The following is a 21,049-nucleotide window of genomic DNA, read 5'->3' as shown; positions in this document are numbered from 1 at the left end:
AAAGACTTAATATGTCATATTGGGACAAGCATAGTAAAAAAGTATAATGAAAATTTAATATTTCAATTATTCTACAAATATATATTAAAGACTTATGATAGATCAATCATAGTCCTAAAGGATTTAGGATTCTAAGACCAAAGAAACACTCCTGAAGAAATCACGTTTCTTAGAACAGAGAAGTTGGAATTTATGGTCATATAATAAGGCTAGTGGATCCAGAGGGATATTCCTGTGGAGACTCGGTATTTCTTTCTTTCTTTTACAGCTTTAGCAATGGTTTTCTTGTCTAGTTTATTTCTTGCTTCATGTCATTTTGCTTTGTTGTTTAATGTGGGTTAGTGATATTGAGAGAAACTAAGGTATTTTCAATGAAAGTGAAGATGATCTTCTCAGCCCTTGCTGAGGTCAGAATGACTATAGAAAAGATGGTGGTTCCAGAGTCGAAGGTAAGGGAAAGAGTAAGGTAAGTGACGACTCAAAACAGACCTAAAAGTAACTGTTAAGAGTGACAGGAGAGAAAGAGACTGTGGCATGAACTGAACTAGGAGTAGAATTAAAAAACAAGACAGAAAAGAAACCAAGAAAGTCCTCAAATACATCACAGGCAGGACACTTTGAAAGTAGAGTGTAAGTCAACCCTGAGTTCTCCTTGAAAAAAGCTCTCTGAAAACACAAACAAAGATCTCTTCCTGAATTCCTGATGTCACACAGAATTACCAGAAAAAAAATTTCAGGCATGGCTAAGCTCTTTGTTTTGAGTATTCGAAATATCTAAAGTAGGTCACTTTGAACTAATTCTTTATAAATGTCCTTCTAGTTCATTCAGAAATCACTATGATGAAAATCGTATAACAATCGTTGGTAACAGAATGTCAGTTGTTCAGAAGAGATAATTTTTACATTTCCCTGTGCCTGGCCATATGAATAAACACTTTAAAGTGAGGAGAGAAGACAGGGCATCCAAGGAAAGGGAGACTGCGTTTGCTGACTTCTTGTGTTGTTTGTAGTTTACAAGTTCATGTAATTTCACAGGTGGAATTTCACAGTTAGTAGAATGATGAAGCAAGCAGATGGCATAATCATTTATTAAAAAAAACAGCCACTTTCTCATATATATGATAGCTCTTACTTCATTCTTTGGGATTTGCATTTTAAATGATTAAGGATCCAGCAAGACAGCATGAAACCTCATTAACAAAGATATATCTTCAGGCCTCTACCTGAAGGGAAAGTGGTGATTTTTCCACCTCATAACCCTCAGTTTAAATACCTGCTGATTTGTTTTATCTCTACTTACTTCAAAGTATTTCAGCCACATTAATGCAGCTTTTAACTATAGAAACCAACAGAATACAAAATCAAGCTTTTAGCTATATCCTAAAATAAACAAACCAGAACATTTTTCACTTCTGAAGCTCCTACTTTCTGTGGCATTGTGTAATATATTAGTGGTTAACTAAAGGCTTCTCTTTACACTAAGGTAAGAGGGGACAAAAAAACCTCTGATTTTTCAGTTCATTATGAAAACCAACATAGCTTGGCTTTTAAACAGATGTGGTGTGTTTAGCTGCTGCTTTGAAGTAAGATGCTGGCAGCAATACAACGGTAGAGATCATACATTCTCACAGTGCATATAGCAAAGGTGGTCTAATAATTAAGGTTTAATCAGAGCAGAAATCCTGCTGCTTTCCCAATCACTGTTGAAGGTAATAATAGCGTTATAGATTAGATAGCAAATTGCAACAAAGTTAGGCAACTGCATCATAAAAAGCAATATTGATGTGTAGAAGAATTAGGTAAACTTAGTCAATGAAGCATAACATCTCATTCATATTAACTTCCAGCAGGGCCCTCACAGTCCCCAGCATTGATCCAATCATTTGCTTGCCTAAGTAGTTTCTACCTTCTGTGCAGTTGCTTTCCTCTCTTCTGCAACACCCAATCTCTTTAGAAATGCTTTGTGTTCTCTCTTTTACTGGGGAGGTCCTGAGAAAAAGAACTGGGAAGATTTTTTCAGCAAAAGATTGTATTGAAAGAGTTAAAACTGCAGAATCTAGAAAAGCGTCCAGAATCTCTGGGCTTTGTTTTCCCCTGACTCCAGCCCAGAAAGGTTAATTTGAGCACGATAATCCCAACTTTATAGTACTGTGGGATGTCTAGGTACGTAGCCCCTTAGGTGGTAGTTAGAGTAAAGAATAATATTGGTGGGGCGCCTGGGTGGCTCAGTGGGTTAAGCCGCTGCCTTCGGCTCAGGTCATGATCTCAGGGTCCTGGGATGGAGTCCCGCATCGGGCTCTCTGCTCGTCAGGGAGCCTGCTTCCCTCTCTCTCTCTCTCTGCCTGCCTCTTCATCTACTTGTGATTTCTCTCTGTCAAATAAATAAATAAAATCTTAAAAAAATAAAAAAGAAGAAGAATATTGGTGTGTGTGTGTGTGTGGTTGAATGGTTTCCTCTCTTCTTATCCCAATGTGGATTATCTCCCAATCAACATTTTTCAACTCAACTTCCATGATAAACAATAGATGCTTTATATGCAACAGTAACTATTTAAGTCAGTGAAAACAACAGTCATCCTCAGAGTGGAGAAGGAATGCTTGGTCTGAGTGAATTTGAGAAAATGAGAACAGAGCGTTTGAGTGATGTGTATAGATTCCACTAAGAAGGAGAGGTTTTCTATTCTGATCTCTGTAAAAATGTAAAGAATTATTACTTTGTTTGTCAATAATCTATCAGATTAGATGATAAATGTGGCATCCCACAGAAACTGGTGCTGACAAAGTTTTCCTTAATATATAAATTTCCTTTTATTTATCTGGAGTCAGGACCAACCATCCCAAGTGTTGGGGAAAATAAAAATGAGCCAGCTCTGTTACATTAAAGTTCAGAAATAATCTGCCATAGTATTTTTTAAAATGTACTTTAGGTGACTCACCATCCTGAATAAAATATAATTATTTTAATAAAAATGTTTCCCATATTTAATAAAAGTTTGATGTAACATTGAACATATGAAACAACAGCATTGGATAATCGGAAGAAAACATTAATTAAAAAGAACATTTATATTTAGGTTTTTTGTTTTAGTTTTTTTTTTAACATGGAAGTCAGTTCTGCCAGAAGTCCATCACAGGAATTTTTATAGGAAAATGTCAGAATGAACAGAGATTCTCATATGTTGGCTTTATTTCTAACACTTTCTCTACATAGGAGGAAATATTGGGACAAAATAACCTACTTGCTTTTTGTCATATACAGATTTGAGATCCTCAAATTTCTCATCATACTAAATGAAAATCATTTTCTCAGATTGAAATAAGGATGAACAGATTGCATGTAATTTCCATTCTAGTCAGAATTTCTCTGTGCTTTGATCCATGGGTACGTATCTCTCACTTTCTTTTTCTCCATTCTCTCACTTTACCTCTCATTCTCTCTAGATCTATCTACAAGACAGACAGAATGAAAACCACCAACTCCCATTAATTACTTAATTACATGCCCTTGTAATTTTTCTCATAGCTGTTTCCTCCACTAGATCTTTCACCTCCAGATGTTAATGTTTGCTGGAGTCTAAGGGTATGTGATCTTTAAAGGATTTCTAAAATAGTAGACTAGATGATTAGAGGTGGCTTCAAAGTTATAAATCTAAAAGTCTTTAGGTAATTAAAAATGAGAAATATACCTGAATTAATGAGAGTAGAGGAAATTGCATTAGTAATTTTTTAAAAATGTTGCCTAACTAATTCAAATATATGAAACAAAAGTGTTTTTTCTTAAACAGGAAACATGTTTGATTTTCTTTTTCACTTCAACTTATTTCTTTCATATTTTCTTTTTTTTTTTAATTTTGTCACTTCTTCACTCATGAAATAGAGAATTTGACGGGGGAAAAACAAGGAGTAGAATACATTTAGTACAGGAAAAATATTAATTGCTTGAAAATGCAAAGTGAGGAAAGAAATCAATTGTGAGTAAACAGCAAGGAATGAAACCTCTTGACCTTGTCAGACGCTTTATGGGAGAGACCCTTCAATCAGAAATGTGCTGATGCTAAATTATCACAGGATTTGATCTATCCTCTAATAATTGAAAACTCCCACTCCTGGAAGGGAACCAGATTTCTGAACAGCCACTAATTTTTCAAAGTGGAAATTGAGAACTGAGGAGACTGTACATTTATCCACTAAGATTTGTATTTGTATTTTATGGTCCATCACATTCAATATTAGGCTCTGCTTGTAAATAGCTACATTGTGTTTTGAGATGCACTATTGTGTGATGGGCTATTGGAATTCTTTACAAAGTCATATATAGTTTAACTTTTTACTTTTAGTATTATTCCTTTTAAATATCACAGAGTATGAAAAACTAAACCATAAACAAAGATAAATGCCATTGACAGCAACACCGGTGTTGATTCTTACTTGCCTATAAAGAAAATCTTAACTCTGAATTCATCGGGTGTTTTTGTAAGGGATACAAGGTACAAAAGAGAATATTTAACATTTTTGTTCAAATGTTCCACTTATCTTTATATGTGCAATATACTTGGTGTCACATTATCATTAAACAATCTCTCATTGTAAGATTATTTTTAAATAGTGAAAACATCTAAAGCAAATTTCAAAATTGATGGTTCATGTGACTATGTAATGAAATGACCCAAGAAGAGCTTGCTGGTTGTTAAAAATAGTCTAGAAATATCTAAGAAATGTAAAATAACTTGTATTTGAAGTGCTAATCCCTATGATGCTTCATTAATAACTCTTTTCTACCCAGGTATATATAACAACACTAAGAGAAAAATAAGAGAATGCATGTCAAAGATGAAACTACCTTAGAGAAATAAAAAATAAATAAATAAATAAATAAATAAATAAATAAAGCTAATGCTCAGCTGGGAATTAAAAGCAAGGTCCGAATAGTACTATTCCTTATTAGTTGAAACACATAAAAGGAGTTTTAAAAATTAGGCATGTCTATGCATAAAAACTTTGTTAACAGAAATACTTTTAGTATTCATTCACGGACTAATTTGAGCACTTTCTAAGCACTAGGATCATACAAGATGTTAAAAACACAATGATGAACATGCCAGTATCTTGCTTCAATAAACTTAGTGTGGGAGGCAGACAACTTTGATAAACCCAGCAATTGCCATCCATGCCAAAGGGATAGGCATAAGTGTAGAAGCTTCAGTCTGGGCTGTGGGAAATGGTTAGTGTTGACTCTCAGGAAGTGACTTTGTCACTAACACTTAAAAAATCCTAAAAGATTTTAAGCAGGAAGTGACACGGTCTTATTTGCTCTTTGCAAAGACAAAGAACTTCAAAGGAAAGACTTAAAAATGAATGGTGCTAACTCTTTGGGTCAAATGGTGACTTAAAAAGATAATATGTAGAACAATCTTTTGCACCCATTGAAAGAAAATTAAATTGCTTGGGAAGTCGCTTCCAAAACTAATAGTAGTAGTAGGGTATAAACAGTCAGGGAAAGCTGCGCTGTTTTGTTTGAAGTAAATGAGGTCTCCTTGGTGCAACGATGTCTCCTGGTGTCTTCCTTGCCAAATTCTATATATTTTCTTCATCTGAAACTATTCAGAAAAATACCTGTAATTTCAGTTCATTGTATTCCTCCACACAACCTGACACTTTCTTAGCTGATGATGTGTTAGAATGCCAACTTCTGAGGAGAGGAAAAGACAGTTTTGGGGTAGAGACAAACCTGGACTTGAAGGATGTGTTTGAAGATGATTTCTCAAAACTTCGAAATGATACTTTCTCATCCTTTTGAGAAACATAAAATAGGGCTAATATTAATTCACAGGATTTTGAGAAGATTAAATTAGGAAACACATACTCTGGAACATAGGTTAAGCCAAACACATTTTTGTTTCTCTTTCTTTCTCCCTATATTTGATAAGAATCTGATTAGACTAATTAAACTTTTTTTTTTTTTAATTTCAGCCTAACTGTATTTGTTTATTCAGGCAACCACTATTGGAAGTGAGTTGAACAGTTCACTGAAATAGAGTAAAAAACTTGGCTTTCACTCTCTAGACCCGTAAACTCTTGTAAATAAATCCCTTTACTCCTTTGTAACTGAGTATGCTCCATTAGGAAATAGGTACATTGAACCTGATGGTCTCTGGTATCCTTTCTTGTTCCAAAAAGAACAATTCTTTTATAAAATGTTATGATAATTAATAGCATATTAAGCACCAGAAAATCAACGGATGAGAACAGCAAGTATTCATAATAATGTAAAAACCCCTCCACAGTCTAAAAATATCTATGAAAGTATCTCAATGTCTGAGTGATAGACTGAGACATGTAATAAACTCAGATAGAAATATGTCTTTTCAAAGATAGCATACCACAAAGGATTTTACTTACCTGACTTTAATACTACAAAAAATCATTTTTTTGAAGGTTGTATTTAGTTATTTGAGAGAGAGAGAGTGAGAGAGAAAGCAAGAGAGCACAAGCAGAGGGGGCAGCAGAGGGAGAGGGAGAAGCAATCTCCAGGGAGTCTGATGCAAAGCTCAATCCCAGTACCTTGGGATCATGACCTGAGCGTAAGGCAGATGTTTAACCAACTGAACCATCCAGATGCCCCACCACCACCAAATTCTTAATTTAATAATCTAATAATCTTATTGCCAGATAAAATGCAAGATGTCCAGTTAAATTTGAAGTTCAGATAAACAACATTTTAAAAGAATAGTACATGCAATATTGGGAATGTATTTATACTAAACACATAAAATTATTTTCATAATTTATTTATTTTTATAACTATCTCTTTTTATCATAAATTGAACATCCTGTATTCCTTTATTTGTATATAGCATTAATTGGGTTTTACCAAATAAATTATGGGGTTTACCAAATAAATTATATATATATTTAACAATATGTTGAAGGTTAGAGATTTCTTTAACCTGAGGATTAATTAAGAAAGAGTAACTCTGGCCCAGGTAATTCATTCATCATTTATTCATTCATTATGTCAGATACTTTCAGATGTCAAGTCCTATACAAGGCATGGAATAGTCAATCTTTAACAAATACAAGGACCTACCCTGGTGAACTTCATAGAAATATATGTCATAGAGACAAATGCCAAAATTAAACAATAATTTTCAGTGGATCTTGATGTGCTTTCAGTTACCCTTCTATTAAGAAACTAGGGCTAACTCTTAATCCTTATGAATAAGATTTAAAAAGTGTGATTGTCTGAAATTCTCTGATTGGCTTAATTATTAAATATTCTAAACTAATGTAACACATTAAAAATAATTAATGAACTAAAATCACCAAGTCCTAAATCCCTGGGAATTTGAGGGGCAGGTTCTTCTGGCAGTTACGTTCACAGCACTGTCCCCCTTCTGTTCTGATGCCACTATGCTCTGACCCTACCAGACTTCAGGATATTTATGTCTCTCACAGCCTTCATTGTTGACCACAATTATCTCCTGATAGAGTTACTGACTGTAAGAATGGAAGAAGAAGAAAGAAGAAGAATGGAAGAAGAAGAAATGGAAGAAGAAGAAGAAAAAAAGAAGCCCTGTCTCTGTCACTACAGCACCTTCCTGTTTTATATGTCTATGGAGGACACATTCGCTCTATGTAAGAACCCGTTTCAACGAGCTAAGGCAATGGGAAAGGATTCATAAGCTCTTGGGCAGAAATAGTCACTTCTTACATGGAAGGTACTCTGGAAATGAAGTCAGCCCTTGCATACTAGTAGGACTTTTCTTGTGACACACTTACCTCTTACCACTTCTTTCTCCCATATCACCATCCTCAAATCCACCAGAAAAGGTGGATATCAATGAGTTCGTCATGAGTTCATGATATTTAATACCTTATGTCCAATGTCATAAACTTAGACCGTACCTATCATCAAATATTTCCAAAAGTATTTAGAAATAGTATGTATGTTGTTAACCTTGACTATGCCCACTAAATAAATAATTAATGCTATTAATCCATACTGAAGAACATGTCTCAAATTAAAACAACAAGAATAGGGGCACCTGGGTGGCTCAATGGCTTAAGCCTCAGCCTTCGGCTCAGGTCATGATCCCAGGGTCCTGGGATTGAGCCCCTGCTCTGCAGGGAGCCTGCTCCACCCGCTCTCTGCCTGCCTCTCTTCCTTTGTGATTTCTCTCTTTGTGTCAAATAAACAAATAAAATATTTTTAAAAATGAGGATTATGTGTTTAAGATGGGAAAAAAGCTATTATTTCATCAACTTGCAAACCATTTGAAAAAATATGGTAATAAATTATAACAAAATTTATTTATTTTTTGCTTATATACTGACTGAAGTATTGTAGTAAAACTAGAAAGGGAAATTAGCTTGAAAGAAAGGGATTTAGCCTATGACTCTAAATAACTGTAAGACATTTAGAGAATTATTTAAATTTCTTGGCTTCAGTTTTTCCATCTATTAAATATAAAATAAGAATAGCAAGAAAGAGTGGAAGAGCAGTTTATTGTATATTCTAGATATTTCACTTAAGCTTGAATTGTATGCATTACATTTAGTGATAAAGGACCAGACTTATAAAAAGAAAATTCTCTTCTTGGGAATGTGTATGTGTGCATGTGTGTGTGTGTTTAATCCATCTCTAGTACAATTCAAATGAATTCACTAAATATCTACTGAAGTCTAACTATGTGTAAAGTATTGGTCTGGTATATTTGCATCGTTGTAGTATACTTTTCTCATTACTAACAGAAAATAAAATGTATGCAATTCTCTTATTTAGGCATTGGGAAAGCCATACTGCCCCCCATACCCCGCAGTTAGTAATGTTATTATAAAGGCACAGCCATAACAGTAATCCACCAAAGAATATTTCAGTGACAGAAGAATATAACCTAGATGATCTCTTCTCTTTACAGAGGAATCCAAACACTGTTAATAGTTTCAACCCATCCACTGAAACACCCTCAAATGAGTTGGAGAGCTTGCCACCTTATCAACCTTATAGGTTCTGCAAAATGCTGCTCTTGGAATGATATTTATAAAGACCATAATTTTCTTAAGCATTCCTATTCATAGAGGAAGTAAAAAAAACCTAGAGATTATGGGGAAATGTCTAATGCTCTTGTGATTATGCAATTCAGAAAAAATGAGCTTAAATGGCAGATCATTTTCTGAGTCTTGTGAGGATATGCATCTTGATTTGTATTCCTCTTCCCATCATTCCTTCACCTTGATTGTCTTTGGCTTCCTGTTTCTTGTTTCTGGAGCCCTTGGACACTCATGTCAATCAGTTACTCTTTTTACACATTTTGATTCTTTGACTTCTTGTCTGACCACCTTCTGTTAACCACCTGTTACAGTGAAATAAATACTTATTTCTGCCTTTACCTGTTGTAGGTTCCAAGTACTCTAATATTTCACACTTGCTCTCTTTCCCAAGCACCCTTCTTCAACATCCCAAATGATCAATCATTTCTGATATAGGTAATAAATGTGTCAACACTCTTTTTAAAGTGTTATATTTAAAGTGTTACTGTGGTCAGAAGTAATTCCTCAGTATCTGGCATTGAAATTGCCTGTTTCAAAAGCCTCTACTACTCTCTCCACTGTCTGGGGAAGGAGAGATAATTGCTGCACGTATGCTGATCTTGTCCTTAGAGCTTTTCACACATCAAGAGTAAGGCCACTTTTTCCTCATTAGTGCAGCAAGCACCTGTCCCACACGTTGTGATTTTAAAAGCTGTGAGAAGATCTTAGGGCTTCTCCAACAATCTTTCCCCACCCTGTAATTCCTTTAATTGGGAGAAAGTCTTTCATAGGAGAAAAAAAATAAATGACTGATATGAAATCATTTCCTAAGAAAAGGATTCAAAAACTGAGATAAATTAAAAAACACAAGGATACTCAGCAATGTGAAAATGAAGAAAAGGAGGGATAGAAATGTGAAGATGTTTCATAAAAAAGGAATTTTAATTGGAAAAGGTAAATTGAGAACAGTGAGAAAATGAGATACTCTTCTATTTTTATGTTTTGCTTCCTTCATACCTCACTTTGCTCTGTGCCTGACCATGGACTCCACTGCCAAAAATCTCCTTTAACTCCTTTAACATAATTTAAATCAAGTTTCAAAGCTATTAGGGACTCTATGACTCTTTCACTGATAAAGTACAGATATTTGGTTACACTTGGAAACTTTTTTCACCAACAATGACCTACATCACTTTTCAGTTCCCTTCCAATGTCTAGAATATATGAACTAGTCCAATTTACACCAGCATGTAAGAGATCACAGAAGGCATTGTGCCATATGTCCTCAAACTGAAAGAATTTATCAAGTTCCACGTCAAATCCCCATTGCACTGAGCTTTTATTTAGCATGAATGTGTATCCAATTATCAATTTCACAGAAACATATTTAAGAATAAAAATAACTCTATGTCATATGAGAAAATGAATGTAAATATGTAATCAAGGCATATATTTACCCAATATCAATTAACTAAATGTTATAAAACATTAGTTGCTACAAATAAACATTCAGAATTATATCAACAGCACTTCCAGTTATATCTTTCAATAAAGACAGAGGCAAAGTGACTTCAGTGGAAGCTAATGAATCATAAAACTAGATTAGATAGTTGGAAAGACATTGGATGACTTTGAACACCAAATGTCTAGGCCGTATCTACTTCACTAAATGGACAGCAGAACAAACAGTACGTGTCTGATGAGAGCTGGGGTAAATTTGGAAAGGATTTAATTTGAAAACAAAAAGAACTACTTTATCAACATAGTTAATATAAAATTTATTTATGGGTAAATTTTCTCTTGGCATTAGACAAATAACCAAATTTTTTACAGTGTTTGAGGGCCAAGCCTGTTGTTTTGTACTTATAAGTCAGAGTGTTTCTAATTAGGAATAGTAATCCTGGGGTATTACAGTGGAGATTTCACTGCCTCCTTTTAAAAGATGTCTTATATATCCATTATGTATATATCTGATGATTCAGCAACAGATTCTCCATATTATGATGGTTATTTGAATGCTAAATGTGCAAACACATTTTAAACATCCTCTAAGGCAACATTTTTCTCTGTGTCTTAGCAGAATAAAGCAATAATATTGTTCTATCTTTGCAACTATTAGAAGAAAAATCTTACATATGTTAAACTAAGCCTCCAGTGAGTTAGGCTTTAATCAAGCTGTTTTGATTTATGTGTGTTATTAATCTGGTTCAATTCAAATAACCATTTATCGAAAGCAGAATCAATGCTGACACTGTGTAAGGTAGAGTTCTTACAGTTAGTTTGAAATAAAGAGGGTAAGAACATTGCAGAGGCTAAAAGTAAAAGCTGAATAGAATTGAGAGTTTGAGCACTACTCGGCCCTGTGTCTCTGCACGGCCCCTTGAGGTGTCCCTGCAGCCTTATCCACACCTTCATGATTAGTCCCTGGCAAGAAATCCGCCGAGAATTATCCTCAACTGTCTGTCATCTCTTTCCTCTTTGGACTCTGACTGATTCAAGTCCCCAAATGAAAAACTATTTGGGGGATCTTCCCCCGGACCCTATAAATTCTCCATTTCAGCACCACAAATCATGCCAGGAAAAAATTCCTTAGGTCAGAGTAACCCAAATCCAATCAAAAATGACACACTTGGGGGTGGAGAAGGAAAATGTGGCTCATATTCAGGAAAAGGAATGATGATCTATCAATAAATTATCCTAATAAGTATATCTGAAGGTAATAAATATTTTAATAAAATACCCATATAAATGTATAACAGGTTATATTTGGGCTTTATAAACCCTAAGTACTTGTTAGTTTAGACATGGCTTTCTTTACAGGGAATAAAATGAATTATGTCCAGTCTTTGAGATAGAAGGCTCTGAAATGATGAAAATTTGCTAATTTTCTTTCACTTCATTTTTTCTTTTAAGATTTTATTTGCTTATTTGACAGACAGAGATCACAAGTAGGCAGAGAGAGGAAGAGGCAGGCTTCCCGTTGAGAAGAGAGCCCAATGTAGGGCTCGATCCCAGGACCCTGAGACCATGACCAGAGCCAAAGGCAGAGGCTTTAACCCACTGAACCAGCCAGGCGCCCCATAATTTGCTTTCACTTCATGTAAACTGAAAATACCAATGATCTATGTAATTCTTAAGGTTCAGTAAAAAACTTTTATGTTAGCAAACTTCAATGCTAGGTACAATAAAAATGAGGATAATTAAGCTAACTTAGCTGTATAACAATCACTCTCATTTCCTCTCAGTTCTGTTCTTCTGTATCACATAATTCCCCTTATGATGGTATCATGCCTATATAATTTAACATATTTACACTCAAGAAAAAGTTACTGTATCTTTTCCTTTCAGTGAACTCTTCTTCTTTTATTTATTTATTTTTTGTATTCTACTCTAGCAAGAAACATAAACAGGTTAGTTGGACAACTGGCTATTGTTAAAATAAAACTCTAATAAACATTTTACATATTTGGTTGGCTTTTAGATAGACCTTTCCTGGAAAAATATGTTCAAACACAATTAGCTCTATAAATACTTATGACAATTTTAAATATATGATTTTAGCTTACTGAGCTCCTTTCCTTTAAAATAAAAGACAGTTATAACTTTTTTTTCTTCCCACTATTTTTTGCTGAGACAACCTATTTATCTTGGCATCAAACACACTTCCACTATCTTGATCTCATATTTACAATTTAATCTCCCAGTCTGCCCTCTGCCACCCCCCCAAAAAAACCCAGAAATTTACTTCAAACTAGAATATGATTTTTCACTTTTCCATCTTTATCCAGCCTCTTTTCCTCTGTCAGAGATATTATTTTGCCAACATTTTTGATGGTCAAAATAAAATTTTCCTTCAAGCTCAATTCTAATATTATTTCCACTAAGTATACTTTCTGATCCCCTCAGGTAAGAGTAAATTCCTCCTCTATCTGTTTTTATGGTTTCTCTGCTGTGATATTATAAGCATTAATATTTTCTTTGTACAGTTAATAGATGTATATACCTGACCTAGTCTCTACACTACTGAAAATGCAATGATTGTAAAGATGAAAAGAACTATGTGCTTGAGAATGAGTGGATGATAAAAAAATGAAAATATAAATTGGGAACCAAAAGCAGTGGGACTTGAGTGTCAAATAAATGCCATGACCTCATGTGAATAAACAGTAGAGAGATTAAAACCCTATTTGTCTTTATTTTTGAACCAGCAAAATATCTTCAAACTAAAGATTTTAAAAAGACATCATTTCATCCCATGGACCATTTGGGATCCCACATGTTACTTTCTGTAATAGTTGGCCTATAGCACTCATTCGTATGGCAATGCTGAATTTAATATATGGACAGACATATTGTTTATAAAGCAATTCATTGGATAGGACTATCGAATCAAAAATAATCACATTTAATGAATCTGATATTTGCTATTGAACAATTTAATTGCTATGTTTTTCCACAAATAAGAACACATTTTCAACTAAGCCTAAAATGATCTTGAGATGCTGATATGAATATTTTCACATTCCCTCTGCCAGGATCTATTATAATCATCCCTTCTTTTCACAGGAATAAAATGTTTTTAGACTGTTCATCAAAAATACTATAACATCACATTAATTATACTTGGCAAAACATAAAACACAAGTCACTTATAAACATTGATTTTTCCAAACATCACTATGAACTAGTATAATATTGTGCAGGTTTTGCAGATTGTATTTAAGATCTATTTTCAACACCCAACATGTGTATCTGGATCACTGCACCCAATATTGCATCACAAATATTTGAGCATAACTGAGTAGCTATATTTCAGCTATATCCCACTGACATTTTCTATAATGCAAAAGGGTGACATCTGCTTCTTTTCTTTTTCATTTTCAGAAGAACATCCACTTCTGTTTTTCCTTTTTTTTTTTTTTAATGAACCATCAATACATATTCTAAAATAGGATACATCTTTCAGATGTAAACCCAAGAATTCACAGACTGAGAGATCTGCTTCCACACCTGTATCTTTCTGGCAGAAAGATGCTTCATTTGGATAGGAAAAAAAATAGATTGGGAGCCAGGAACAGTCGTAGAATGTGCTTTGGCAGCTTTTCTATGCCACCGTATTTTTATTTTTAATCTCTAAGGATAATTCACAGAGAAAGAATCTCCTAATGTGTTGCTGAAATATGTATTATATTGACAGCCAAAATGAAAACTCACTCGGTTTTCTTCAATGTTTAAAAAGATATACCCATTTTAAGATGTTATGGCATGTTAAACTGTGAAGAAGGAAACATATATGGCAAATTAATATTAAAATATTTTTCACATGTTCTTCAGCTGTAATAACTACCAGATCTCAAAAATGCAATCTCTAATGATTGTTGAGGTATATGGAATATGCTTGGTTTAAGGGCAAATAATTATTGTATGCATTTGAGGAGGTTTCAAACTCTCACTTAAGTTTATAAACCTTTTCAGCTAATTTTTGCGTTAAGCAACTCAGAAGTGAAGGAAAGAGATACATATAAAAATCTACTACTATGCTTCCCTCCGTTCCTCTCTCTTTCCTGCCTCTTCGTTTCAACATTTATCAAGCACTTTCCATGTACCAGACCCATACTCAGTAGAGAAGTTTCAAGATAGAATTAAATTGATGATTAAGTATAAGAAATTGAGAGTATTAAGGTAAGCTTGAATAGTATGCACTCAAATAGAGTTAAGATGATTATATTCATCTGGTTTAAAACATTAACACTCATCCTGCCTTGGCCACGGGAGTCGCCACATTATATAGCATTCTAGATTCACCAACATCATGACTTCCCTTATCTAAGGATGGATGGATTTGGTGAAAAATCTCATAAACTTTTCTCACAGAAGGTTGACCTTTACCTTTTGTCTTTTATATAATCTATAGGATTTATGCAATGTATGTGTGTGTGTGTGTGTGTGTGTTTCTTACTACTTAATGCAAGGTACGTTAGTCTAAGTGATGTCTTTCTATTAAGATTTTGAGAACAGCCATCTCCAACACAAACCTCTCCAGGGATCTCAGCAGCCTCTGAATCACCAGAAAGCAACAATAAAGAAGTTGTTACACTGACTGGTTGGAACCTCTTGGGAACAGTATTTCTGAACTGGACATACACATCTTATATAATTAACTGCTTCTGCTTCCCCTCTTTTGTCAGAGAACCCCTCCCCAGCACTCACTACACCTAGGACTCTTTGAGCTGTTGTGTTGATGGAAAAACATTGATAAAGATGTTCTCAAAGACAATGAAATTTTAAAGGAGTTGAAGTTTGAGAGATTCAATACGTAACATTCCTCTTAATTTCTGAACCAAATAAAGAAGCCAAAATCACCAACCAAAAGAGAAAGAAATGTTCACTTTATTCCTTACTGCAGCTGTAGATCATACCTCAGTGTGAGAACTCCATGTGCTGGCCAACAGGTCAACGAACAGCTCATCCGAGGAAGTGCTGGACTTTCCAAAGTTAAGTCTTACCCGGGTCACCAACTCACACTGATTCAGGATAAGTGCAAAAGGTGATTCACAGACCTGGGGATAAAAATATATGTATATAAAAAATATATGTTTATAAAAAATAAAAAATAAAAAAAAAAAAAAAAAAAAAAAAAAAAAAAAAGAAAGAAAATTAATAAAAAAAAAAAAAAAAAAAAAAAAAAAAAAAAAAAAAAAAAAGGACATACATAGAGATAGATCTCTTCCACATGAGGCCAAAATTTTCTCTGTCCACTTGAGAAATGGAAACCAACAACTGGTACTTATGAATGAATTAACTCCCTCCACCTCAAACTGGAGCAGGGAGAAGAGTAGCCAAAAGACCAATGGAAATGCTTATGCAGAGCAGAGAAATTGGAATTCCTCAACTAAACTTTCCAGCAGAGACTGTATTTTTGTCAAAAAGCACCCTGAATGCTATTGCATGTAAGTGATGAGTCACTGAATTTTACACCGGAAACTAGTATTACACTGCATGTTAACTAACTGGAATTTAAATGAAAACATGGAAAAAAAAAAAAAAAGCACTCTAAATGCAATACTATGTAGTTATGTCTACCATGTTGGTGACCTCCATGAAGTCAGTAAATTCTTCTCAATTTCTTTGAACTGGATGGGTTTCAGTCTTTATTTTATTATCACAGGAGTCCTGTGGGCCATGACTACTGAGGAAATTACAAAAACATTAAACATTTATTATAGGATATAGTAATACATAATATCATACATGTTATACATTACATAAGAGGAGAGGAAGGAGAAATTTTCTGCCAGCTAGTAGATCTAACTTTTTGACTCACCACGTAGTAGCAGTTGAAATACTGTGAATAAATAAATGTTAAAAAAAAAAAAAGGGGAGAGAGAGAGAGTTTTTATCTCTTTCTAACTGGTGAGGACAGCTTACTAATTAACGTACTTAAAGCCTAGTGTTTTCCAGCAAAAGCACAGGACTGTCCCCAAAACATAGATCAATGGGAGCCTTATCCTTTGACAAGAAAAAGAGGAGAAGAATGCACTGAACAGCTTTGTTATTACCATAATTACGCAGGTGCAAAAACAGCATTAAAAAGATCAACACCAGCTATAGCAGCATGTATTGCTAATTAAAATAGAAATCCCTTATCCTGACGAAACAAATAAACTGACAAAGGTAGGAATCTGAGACTCACAGAAACCCCCAAAATATGAAGCCCTAGAAACCTTAAATTTGTAAAAGGCAACATAATATTTGGAAAAGACAATTTAACATAGTATTTTGTGAATGGTGAGGGACAGGGACATAACCAGGAATCTGATGTGAGTGAATTAATTAACCTTCTTTGCTAATTTTTACTAATAAAGTATTGCTGGTAACATAAGGACCACACTTGTAGAAAGCATATGAGCTCTGCTTATGTTCAAGGTTAACTATTTTAGTACATATCCAAATATGTATACATAAGATCCTTTTTTTTTCCTCCCTCAAGATTTTATTGAAGCTTTAGTAAAAATCCAGGAAATAGAAAAACACTGAGATAGGCAAATCCGATCATGCAGTGCTGCCTATGTTACGGACAGAATTGTACCATCCCACAATCTATATGTTAGTTCTAACTTCCAGTATCTTAGAATGCTACTGTATTTGGAGATGGGTCCTTTAAAGAGGTAATTAATTTAAAATGAGACCATTAGGGTGGGCCCAAATCCAATCTAGCCAGTGTTCCCATAAGAAAGGGCTATTGTGACAGGGGAGGAGTAAAAACCTTGATAGGACACAGTGGCCAGAAGGTGTCATCTACAAGCCAAGGAGAGAGGCCACAGAAGGAAACAGCCTTGCTGACACCTTGATTTTGGAATTTTAGTCTCCAGAGCTGTAAGAAAGTAAATATCTATAACTGAAGCCACCCAGTAAGTGGTACTTTGTTGTGGCAGCCCTAGGAAACCCATACTCTGTTCTCACTCACGAGGCACTGCACATGGTTTGAAGCTGCCAGAAAAGCTGACTCCAACATGCAGGGAGCTTGGTTTCAGGATTACGAGAAATCAGAGTTCACCTATAAGGAAATAAAAATCGAACATGACATAGGCTGTTAATAAGAAAGAGAAGCTTTCTAAATTATAAATGTTACTGCTATATATTTCCTTTCTTATTTAAAAATTATAATCTCTAAGTTTAAAGTAGCTGACATGGGGTGCCTGGGTGGATCGGTGGGTTATGCCTCTGCCTTTGACTCAGGTCATGATGTCCAGCCCTGGGATCGAGCCCCACATTGGGCTCTCTGCTCAGCAGGGAACCTGCTTCCCTTCCTCTCTCTGCCTGCCTCTCTGCCTACTTGTGATCTCTGTCTGTCAAATAAATAAATAAAATCTTAAAAAAAAAAAAAAGAAAGTATTCCATGAAGTAGGTATTACCCTATTGCCTCTTTAGCTCTATTTTTAATATACACATTTAATATTGTAGTTTAGTATTCACAGTGGTAACCTTAATATACTTTTACTACAGTTGTTATATGTCATGTTTGCCCACGTATAATACTTTACCTAACTCATGCTATTTAAATTTTCTTAACTCAAACCTAACCCTGCAGCATCAAGCAGAACACAGTAACTTCAAGCCTCATTCAATGCCTGACTTTGGCACATTTTCCATTATAACTCAACCTATTATTATGCGATCTTAGAACTGTATCAAAGACATTTATTAAATATACTTAAATTGTGAAATTGTTATGCAATTAGACATGAAGTAGGCATTTCATGTACACAATATTACAATATTTTAAATTGAAGTGGAACTGAAAAATCTCTAGTTTTTTGAATAATATAGAATATTTAAAAGAATAAAAAAAAAAACCTATGTTTTCCCTACAGAGACAATATAATTTGTAATTATTTCTTTTAGTTTAAAATTGTTTGATCTGATCATACTGCCTTGATAATTTTATACATTTTTTTTCATCTGTTGTACCTCTTTGGTGTTTTGTTTTGTTTTTAATGCACTGTATTTGTGCTAAATCAAGTAGGTATGTTCAAGTGCTCTCACTAAAAATTAAAGCTTCAACAGGGTAATATCAAAGACAGTTTAGGATGTTGGAAGACATAACAAAAAAAGCTATAGACCATTTATAAACACACATTTATTTTTATTCAATACATTTTGTGATCACAAAATCAATTAAGCAATTTAGTTAATTTAACAATTAAGCAGGTATGTGAGCACATAAAGAGGAGAAAGAGAGAAGAGGAGTGCATGGCACATAGTATCTATCACAGGTCTTGATTGGGCCAATTTCTCTCCGATCCCTGGGGAATTTGGTCTCTTCCAAATGGTACTTAGTGGCCTTAATGTTTACTGATACCCTAGCCTGATCTGCTTGAAATGTTGGCTTTTTCTCTGATATCTTCACTCTGTGTATGTACACATATGGACAGAATTTTAAATATGTATACAAACACACACGCACGTACACATTAGTTAGATTTGTCCAGTGAAACAAATGACTCTAGACATTTAACAAATAGGTACTCAATACAGGGAATTATATGTTTCCAGAGCCGTTGGCAACATTAGAGAGTGGACACTGAGAATCACTGCTGGCCTTGATGAAATCAGTAAGCACTAGAGCCTCAGTATCAAAAATTTTAGTTACATGAGCATCAGAGCAAAGGCCTAAGATCACAACTCTAAATCTCTATAAATATTGCATCTGAGGTTTTCTCTTGGTCCTATCTGCTACCGCTCTGGAAGCATAATACTTCTTATATACCTTCCAATTCTCCCTTAATGTCTCTCAATTAGTGTAGCTTAAACCAAAATTCTGCTGACAAGTCAGTCTTGGAAATAAAAGTTTCAGAATTCCAGAAGAGCTTAAAAAGCTAAGGATGGTATGGAGTATAAATATGATATCAGTTATATCTGAGATTTTAGATGGAGGAGACAAGATGGCAGAGAACTAGGAGGAGGCACTCTTTTAACCACTTTAGAGTTTCAGTACTCTAAAGTGAGCTGATTACCTACCAAAGAACTCTGATCACCCATGAAATCAGCCTGAGATTAGAATTATACACGTCTGGATCTCTGCGGGGGCAGAAGATGCCAGTGGGCAGGTAAAGCGGAGTGGGAATGTTCGACTGATATCGGAAGATAAACAAAAGGGGGAAGGAGCCACCAGAAGCGACCCATTGGAAAGTAATACCTCAATAGGAGAGTGCCCTGTGACTGAGATATTAGATGATTTATTGAACCAAATGACTCTGTGGAGATAATTTCCTGTTTCCATTCCTTCTAAAAGTGAGAATAATTTGGAGTGTTTGTAACTTTCTTAAAATGTGACTGTGAGGAATTTTCTTCAGTGCTTATATGGATTAGAGTATCTCAAAATTATATTTCTGTTTGACCAAGAAGAAAAAGCCAAGGAAAGCCAAGAAGAAAAAGCCAAGTTGGCTCCCTTGTTTCTTGAGCAACATAGGTACTATTGTTAGACAGAATCTTAAGTTTACTAGTGAATAATGTTACATGTATGAATTTTTTAAAGAAATGGAACATATGGAAAACAACGATGACATTTTTTAAAAAAGTCTGCTCCAATCAGTGATGTAATTGGTTTAAAAACATCTCTGATTTTGACAAATATTTGATTGTCACTTATATTTTTAGAGCTGTTATGGAACTTTATATTTTGTCCTATGTGATCATATTCCTCTGTATTTGAAAGGGAGGTTTAGAAATGGATTTCTAAGCATTCTATCCGTTTTGACCTGTGTACTCTATATTTCAAAGATACCATGCAATCTGACATCTGAATACAACATACAGATATCTGTGATAGAACCAGATTTTTACATAGTAGCAAAATTGATTAAGTGAATTGGCATTTATGACAGAATATGGGAACTGGGATATAACAGACTTACTGTGATAAATGAGGAACCATGAAATTAATGATGACTTTAAAACCATCTAGCTTCTCGTATCCATTCTATAAAATCTATCATTAATATGTTCTGGCCTGGAAAATAAAGATAGTGATTATAACAGTTAAATGTATACTTCTCATATCTCAAAATATTCTAATCTTTCCCTATGGTGGATATATTTTTTAGGATCTTAACAAAAATATCCTCATGCTGTCTGAATGGAAAAATAATGTCTAAAATGAGTTTTCTTGCTCTGTATCTAAGAAACTATAAAAAAGAAAAACATACTAAACTGTTCATTCGTTTGGTTTTTCTTAATTTAAAATATGTACTAAGTAATTACTATTTGTTCAGTACCACTTTATACCCTAAGAATTTAAATGCAAGAGGATGCTGCAAGAAGATGCGATCCTAATTATTTTCTAAAACTTTATCAAGTAGAAGCTAAAAAGAGGAGTGGATTAAAAATGAAACAGCATTGCATCTTAAAATTTCAAAAATCTGAATTTATTTTACGAGCATACTCCTCTATTTTGTGGCACCCAGGAATCTCTCAAATTCTTCCCTCAAAAGCCTCTGATTTAAAAATATTAATAATA

The sequence above is a fragment of the Mustela lutreola genome, chromosome 1 (genome assembly GCF_030435805.1).
Source record: "Mustela lutreola isolate mMusLut2 chromosome 1, mMusLut2.pri, whole genome shotgun sequence".
NCBI lineage: Eukaryota > Metazoa > Chordata > Mammalia > Carnivora > Mustelidae > Mustela > Mustela lutreola.
This window is presented reverse-complemented; position numbering follows the sequence as displayed.